The sequence below is a fragment of the Bubalus bubalis genome, chromosome X (genome assembly GCF_019923935.1).
Source record: "Bubalus bubalis isolate 160015118507 breed Murrah chromosome X, NDDB_SH_1, whole genome shotgun sequence".
NCBI classification, from domain to species: domain Eukaryota; kingdom Metazoa; phylum Chordata; class Mammalia; order Artiodactyla; family Bovidae; genus Bubalus; species Bubalus bubalis.
The window spans coordinates 14,386,700-14,395,002 of NC_059181.1; the positions used below are offsets into that span (position 1 = coordinate 14,386,700).

General features: G+C 43.2%; 1 long non-coding RNA gene across 2 annotated transcripts; it reads right to left on the bottom strand.

Moving 5' to 3' along the window:
- Positions 1-2,885: 2,885 nt before the first annotated feature.
- Positions 2,886-6,975, bottom strand: LOC112582170. 2 transcript variants are annotated; one of them, XR_003106731.3, is made up of 3 exons: positions 5,960-6,975; positions 4,303-4,401; positions 2,886-4,222 (listed from the first exon to the last, which is right to left on the bottom strand). It is a non-coding gene; the product is annotated as an uncharacterized LOC112582170 (long non-coding RNA). The 2 variants fall into 2 exon arrangements; XR_006548887.2 differs by lacking the exon at positions 5,960-6,975 and having other exon boundaries at positions 2,886-3,831; positions 4,069-4,222; positions 4,303-4,928.
- Between the last annotated feature and the right edge of the window lie 1,328 nt (positions 6,976-8,303).

Consider the following 8,303-nt stretch of genomic DNA (forward strand, 5'->3'; position numbering starts at 1 on the left):
GGTGGCCAGAAGGATAAAAGGGGGAAATGAAAAGGAGGGAGACAGATCCAGCCAGTAATCAGTTCCCTAAGTGTTCTCCACCGTCTGGAACACACAGAAATTCACAGAGTTGGGTCGAGTAGAGAGGGGTTAGGGAGGAGATACAGGCGACCTGGTGGAGAAAATGGAGAGTCCAAAGGGAGAGAGAGCAGTCAAGCCAGTAATCTTGTTCCCTAGTGAAAAAATGGGTCCTGAAGATTGGGTTCTTAAAGGTACAAAATTGGTAACAAATACATAAAAGCAAAAATTAAAAATCTAGAGTAGAGTTTGGGATTTCAAAAATGTGATGTTAATGAAAAGAAGAAGGAAAAGAAAGAGAGAAAAAACGAACAAAGAAAAACAAACAAGTTTGCGAAAATTATAAAGAAACTACAGGTACAAAATTGATAACTAATACCAAAAAGCAAAAGTTAAAAATCTAGAGTAGTTTGGAAATTCAAAAATACAATGTTAAAAAAAGAAGAAGAAAAATAAAGAGAGAAAACAAACAAACCAACAAAAACAATGTCGCAAAAATTATAAAGAAAATACAGGTACAAAATTGATATCAAATACCAAAAAGCATAAATTAAAAATCTTGAGTAGAGTTTGGAATTGCAGATATACGATGTTATACAAAAGAAGAAGAGAAAGAAACAGAGGAAAAAAAAAAAGTCACAGAAATTATGAAAAAAACTATAGGTACAAAATTGATAACATATACCAAAAGGCTAAAATTAAAAATCTAGAGTAGAGTTTGGAATTTCAAAAATACAATGTTAAAGAAAAGAAGAAAAAGAAAAAAAAAAAACACGGTCAAAAAATTATAAAATATATATATGAAGTTTGCTGAAGAAGAAAAAAAAAGGGTCTTTTTTTTTGCAAAGTAATAGTTATAAAAGTGAAAATTAAAGGACAATAGAGGACTTAAATTTTTTTTTTAATTAAAAAAAGAAAAAAAAAGAAAGAAAGATTGATCGTAAAAATAGTAAAAATATATCTAGGTCTTTCTCTGGTTTTGTTGTGAGTATTGTGGGTTCAGTTCATTTTTGGCTAGTTCCTTGGTCTGACTTATATTTCTCAAGATCTATAGGCCCCTTCCTATGTAGTCTGTAGTAACCACAGGGTTTTAATCTATGGCCTGTAGCTTCCAAGGCGTTTCCCTCTGTCTAGCTTCTTCTGTTTGCTGGTCTCTTCAGTGTCTGGTTCCCGCCCTGACACAAAGGGGACGGTGGAGGACACTATTTTTTTTTATTTTATTTAGGCTCACTTGTTCAGCCGCGCTGTGGGGAGGGAGGGAGGGATGCTGCAAACAGAAAACACTGGCGTGCACTCGCAGTGCCTCAGCCACACTGGGTCTGCCCCCGCTCACGGCGCGTGTAGCCTCCCTGCCCACACTGCTCGGGCTCTAGGTTGTTCCGCCGGGAACAATCAGAGGCCGGCCCTGGGCTGAGCTCCCAGGTCCAAGCCGCTCAGGTTCAGGCACTCGGGTAGTCCTCAGAGGCGCAGACTTGGTTGGGCCTGCGTTTTGTGCTCTTCCCAGATCCGAGCAGCTCAGGTGATGAGGTGTTTGGCGGGCGCCAATGCTGCGACTTATCGCCTCCCCGCCACTCGGTTATCTGGGTGTAAAACCGGCGCACCTTCTCAGGCAGATGTTGACCGTCCAGACCCCCAAGAAGTCTTAGTTAGCAAAGAAGCCTGCTTACAGTTTTATAGATAGTGTCTCTCTTGGGCTGCGATTGCCCCCTTACAGCTCTGGCTGCCTGTCACCGGAGGGGGAAGGTCTGCAGCCGGCTATCTCTGTTCAGTCCTTTGTTCTGTGCGCGGGCCTGGCCGTGTCTTAGGTTAGGGCTGGCTTTTCGCGTGGTAGATATCCCACAGTCTGGTTTGCTAGCCCAAATTATTTCGCTCAGATAGCGCTCAGGACATTCGGGCCCGATTCTTACTCTAAGGGACACAGCCCGCGCCGTGCTTCCCTGCCCAGCCCCCGCTTGCTAGTGCCGTGTGCAGGCGTCTGCGCTGCTTCTCCGCTGGGGGAGTTACCGTAGGGCTCACAATCTGCGATTTTTAATTGTTTATTTATTCTTTTTTCTCCCTTTTATGTTGCCCTCTGTTCTTCCAAAGCTCGGCACAGATTCAGCAGTGAGAAGGTTTCCTGGTGTTCGGAAACTTCTCTCTTTTTAAGACTCCCTTCCTGGGACGGAACTCCGTCCCTCCCTCTTTTGTCTCTTTTTTTGTCTTTTATATTTTTTCCTACCTCCTTTCGAAGAGTTGGGTTGCTTTTCTGGGTGCCTGATGTCCTCTGCCGGCATTCAGAAGTTGTTTTGTGGAATTTACTCAACGTTTAGATGCTCTTTTGATGAATTTGTGGGGGAGAAAGTGTTCTCCCCGTCCTACTGCTCTGCCATCTTGGCTCCTCCCCCCTAATTTCATTTTAAACAATATTTTATTTATTTTTTTTCTTTACTTTCAACAAGGGAAAATAACTTTTGTGAGTACATTTTTGAATTTATTGCCAGCATCATCTCTATTTATATAATTGCCCACATTTCCTTCATCTGCTTTTATGTACAAAACAATAGTATCACCCAGCAGGACTATTTTAATTTTATTTTATTTAACTTTACAATATTGTATTGGTTTTGCCATATATCAACATGAATCCGCCACAGGTATACACATGTTCCCCATCCTGAGCCCTCCTCCCTCCTCCCTCCCGGTACCATCCCTCTGGGTCGTCCCAGTGCACCAGCCCCAAGCATCCAGTATCGTGCATTGAACCTGGACTGGCGACTCATTTCATATATGATATTATACATATTTCAATGCCATTCTCCCAAATCATCCCACCCTCTCCCTCTCCCACAGAGTCCAAAAGACTGTTCTATACATCAGTGTCTCTTTTGCTGTCTCGTATACAAGGTTACTGTTACCATCTTTCTAAATTCCATATATATGCGTTAGTATACTGTATTGGTGTTTTAAGCTCCTTGGGGGCCCCATATGCAACCAAGTTGCCAACTACTAAACTACAGGACTTAGCCTTGCAGTATAGCTCTCAAACTTTATTGTATGGAACCCCATGCCTGCCACACCTGTTTCTGATCCAATAGGTCTGGGGAGGGACCCAAGAATCTGCATTTCTCCTAAGCTCCCTGGCAATACAGATGTCACTAGTCCAGGGCCACACTTTGAGACCCACTCCCTACAGAATTATGGTTATGTTAAAAACATCCGTGCCCCAGGGTGGTTATTTCAAATCTCCCCACATTAGCATGACTCTGAGAAAGGACCAGGCAAATGCCATGTGTGCAACGAAGACTTTTTTTTTTTTTTTGGAAGGAAAGTGAACAACCAACTCTGCAGAAGCAAGAATCCCAGGCTGATGGAAGTACCACACCCTATTTTGTGCTTTTCTTTTTTTACTGCCCTGAGACTTAATGATAAACTCCTTTAAGGACCAACAAAGACCCAATAGTAAGCAGTGGCCCAATACTTGGAAATCTCCACCCCTTCCCCAAAACAGCAGGAATAATCCTCCCACTCATCACCCAGCCCACATATTTCCAGCAACTGACACACACTCGCTTTCTGAGATGGCCCACACTGTCTGTGGAGTGTGTTTCTTTCCAAATAAATCAATGCACTTCTTACCTGTCACTTTGTGAAGGGAATGTTGGAGGAAACACCTGGATGAGAGGAAGGGCCTCCAGTGGAAGAGCACGAGGCCCATTGACCAACTACAGCATTTCTTCTAAGAACAGTGGCCTTAACTGAGCTGGTCACTTCATCCTTGGGCCTTAGTTTCTTCATCTGAAAAATGAGTCTAGAATGTTTTATCTAATTCCGAAATCTTATCAATTCCATGACATTTGACAAAAGAGGTGATGGGCTCTAGGACGTGACCATGGAAGACTCTGGCCACCTGTCACATAAGAGTTCAGTCACTGAAGGCCCAGGACTCCCATCACCTGGGCAGTGCAGAGGGATCTTTGCTTTCTGGATGTCACTGAAGTCAGACTAAAATCCAGCCACCTCTTTAAAGCTTACCTTAATCAGTTTCTTGACTCAAAAAACACATCTTGTGATCCATTCTAAAGCTGAAACCATTCTGAGAGGAAGTGGAGGGAGCAAGAAAGCACTTCATGATTTATTAAAATCTCACCATAATTCATGGTCGACGTAGGGATCACTGTTTGAAGCCCTGTGTCAAAAGGATAATGCAATTATTTTGGTGTAAATTTCACATTGTAGCAAGTACTGGTGTTAATATATTTAAAGTACCTTATGGGGACTTCCCTGGTGGTCCAGTGGTGAAGACTTAACTTTGCCATGCAGGGGGCGTGTATTCAATCTCTGGTTGGGGAGCTAGGATCCATATGCCTTGTGGCCAAAAACCAAAACCGAAGCAATATTATAACAAATTCATAAAGACATTTCAAAAGTGTGACTTATGACTACCATTGTCTTATCCACTTTGTTTTAAAATGCTTTTCTACTTGAGACTGAACCAGCAGAAGGATGGAGCTCCTCTGGAATTCTGACCTTAATGTCAGGACAGAGGATTAACAAAGAAGGTCCTGGTTAAAATAAATCTATGGTTCTCAGTAAGGAGCAATTTTGCCCCCAGGGAATACATGGCAATATCTGGTGACATTTTTTGGGTTGTCAAAAATGTGTGTCTTGGCCCCAAAGGAAGGAGGCAGGCTGCCACCGGCTTCTAGACAGTAGAAGCCCAGGGATGCTGCTGAACATCCCATGATGGGAAGGACAGCACTGCAACAAGGAATTCTTTAGTCCAAAATGGCAATAGCACTGAGGTTGAGAAACCCTTAAATAAACAGCACAGGGAATTCTACTCAATACTCTGTAATGGACTATATGAGAAAGAGTGGGTATATGTGTGTGTGTGTGTGTATATGTGTGTGTGTGGATATATATATATATATATATATATATATATGTACATAGATGTGCATGCTCAGCTGCTTAGTCGTGTCCAACTCTGTAATTTCATGCACTATAGCCCACCAGGCTCTTCTCATGGGATTTCCCAGGCAAGAATACTGGAGTGGGTTGCTATTTCCTGCTACAGGGGATCTTCCCAACCCAAGGATCGAACTCATCTCTCCTACATTGGCAGGCAGATTCTTCACCACTGAGCCACCAGAGAAGCACATATGTGTGTGTGTGTATATATATATATGTACAGTGTATATATATATGTACATGTATGTATATATGTACAGCTGATTCACTTTGCTGTACACCTGAAACTAACACATTGTAAATCAACCATACTCCAGTAAAAATAATTTTAAATTAATAAATATGTGCAATTCACCCACCCCCCCTCAAAAAAAGAGAAGAAATAGATTTTCTGGAGGCAAAAGGAAATGGCCAGAGGGATGAAGAGGGGCAGGAGCAGAGGGACTCTGTCCCTGAGGGGAGGTGTCTGACCCCAGAGAAAGGCTGTGCTCCTTTGTACATCTGGCTTCCTTCCCCCACCCCATCTTGAAATGCTTCCATCAGGGACATTGATTGAAGGTAAAATTGGTTCTGAGGAAAATACGTACTAAACATAAGAAGCTAATAAACACAGGGAAAAAATGATTAGCAGCCGAAGCACACCAGAAATGGCTATGAAAACAACAGAGTATCTTAAAGCAGGTATTTAACCTGGTAGAGATGTAGTCATGCACCTTTGAAACAAGCTTGCCTTTGTTCTATTTACATGTAATGCTGGGTATGAGCGTCTTGGTAGGCTCAACATAAACAATTCTGATTGCAGATTTGTTTTTTTACAATACTGAAAGAAAAATACACCAACAATATTAAAAACAAACACAAAAACACCCCACAGCACTGCCCTTGCTCCAAATGAAGGATTGTGTCTACCAGGGTGGGGCGATCATCCTTCCATGTTGCCCACATCACACACCTACGTATGAAACAATCCATGACGTGTTCCATTTATCTGGTACTTTTCATCAGAAGCCCATCCTAACACAGTGATCTTCTAGCAATTGCTCCACCAAGAATGAATGGGTGAGTAAGTGTGAGACCCCCTTCTTCACTTTGCCGGTGGAAGAAACCATCAAGGCAGGCCGGAAGACTCCAGATACAAATCTTCCATTTGACATCTGTCTGAAACAAAATGTTCCTAAGAGTCAAAATACAGAGAAGACATACTTCTAATGGATTATAGTTCCTATAACTTGCACCATCTCCAGTGACAAAGGTTGAGACTCCATTTATGGCTGCACCAACGCAAACCAGTAAGGAATTACTGACTGAAAACACCAGCCTTCTTTGCTAACTGGTTGTCCCCCATGTGCTCTTTTATCCACAGGACATTGTCCATGAATTGTGTCTTCATGGACGCGCTGCTCTTTGTAGGCTATGAAAACCATCAGTGGGGAAATGAGTGCACAGTTACTGCAGAGTGGGGTCTGTCCCTTTCAGTACTTTAGGAGGCTGCTCCACAGACCTGGTCCTAAAAACAGGATATTCTGAGACTTCAAGAAATTTGGGACCCTTCCTTGGTTCCTTGGATGAGTTTCAGTGGCACTTTCTGAGTTCTTTTTTGTTTAGTGCGGACCATTTTTTTTTTACAGCGTTTATTGAATTTGTTACAATATTGCTTCTGTTGTTGATGTTGTTTTTTTCGCCACAAGGCACGTGGGATCTTAACTCCCCAAGCAGGGATCAGACCTGCACCCCCTGCATTGGAAGGTGAAGTCTTGACCACTGGATCACCAGGGAAGTTCCCATGAGTTCATTCTATAGCAAACATAAGTGAAAATGTGCCCCCAAAGGATCACTCTGATGATCTGACACAAATTCAATGTTGCTGCTAAGTCACTTCAGTCGTGTCTGACTGTGCGACCCCATAGATGGCAGCCCACCAGGCTCCCCCATCCCTGGGATTCTCCAGGCAAGAACACTGGAGTGGGTTGCCATTTCCTTCTCCAATGCAGGAAAGTGAAAAGTGAAAGTGAAGTTGCTCAGTCATGTCCGACTCTTAGCGACCCCATGGACTACAGCCCACCAGGCTCCTCCGTTCATGGGATTTTCCAGGCAAGAGTACTGGAGTGGGGTGCCATTGCCTTCTCCGAAATTCAGTGTAAGGCCTCACAATTTTTCTGTAATTCATGGTCAGTCTTGGTGTTGAGGCAGGAAGATACTACATTGAATACTCCCTTCAAAGCAGAGGAGGGTAATGTCCGTCAGTGAACATTTGGGATTCTCTGCCTTCTACCTGGACTGTTCCCTGGGGTCTCTAAAGGTCACTTACAGCTTTAAAGGCAGCTCTACCAAAGGACTGGCAGTCAAGTCAGACCTTGAATATTTTTCCTAAGAGTACCCCTTTTTCCCTCTTTTACTTCTAACTAAAGCCTTCAGCTTCTACAGGTAATTGACAATGGATTTTTTAAAAAACTGTGATGCCACAGGTCACTGGCACGTTGTTAGGCTTGTCATATAGCCTCCTTTTTGTTGCAAATGGCACAAAGCCAGTTCAGAGCCACGAGCATGGGATCCTTTAGCCAAGCTGATGCTGGTAATCCAGAACCATCCATGTTAGAAGAAAGAGAATTCGAGTGACCAACCTGGCATGCCCAGGACTGCAGGATTTCCTGGGATGTAGGACTTCCAGAGCTAACACTGAGCAAGTCCCCTGAAAGCCCAAACATGATATTCACCTGATGGGGAAGGAACCATCTTTGCCACATTAGAACCACAGCCTTCAATTAGTAGAAACAGTCCAGCTAAACCTAGCATGAAGTCACAGCCTATTAAAACTGCTGGGACTTGACCAATCATCTATCTCCTCATTTTGACAAAGATACCAGACTCAGAGTGGTTGTCGACCTTTTCCCCGGGTCACACAGCTTGCTGGTATATCAGGAACCAGATCCTGGAACGCAACACTCCCAATTTAGGGCACTTTCCACTGCATCACATTTTTTGCTTTGCTCTTATCACTCTTGTAGAATGAGTTCATCTGAGTTTTCTTTAGGACTTGGCTTTTAAAATAGTGAAAATTGCTGTTTATATTGGGCAACACTTTTTTTTTTTTTCATGTTGGGATAGTGAATGGCATCAGGAGGCTATAACTGGCCTCAACTGGCCATTCACATTACTACATGGCATCCATTCCTGTCATTTTACAGCCCAGTGAAAAATCTTCAGCACGCAACCACTAGTCATCACAAGATGCCACCCTTGGTGGAGATGGTCACATGCCAGGACGATGTACCCCTGGGTGACCAGCTGGTTTGTGA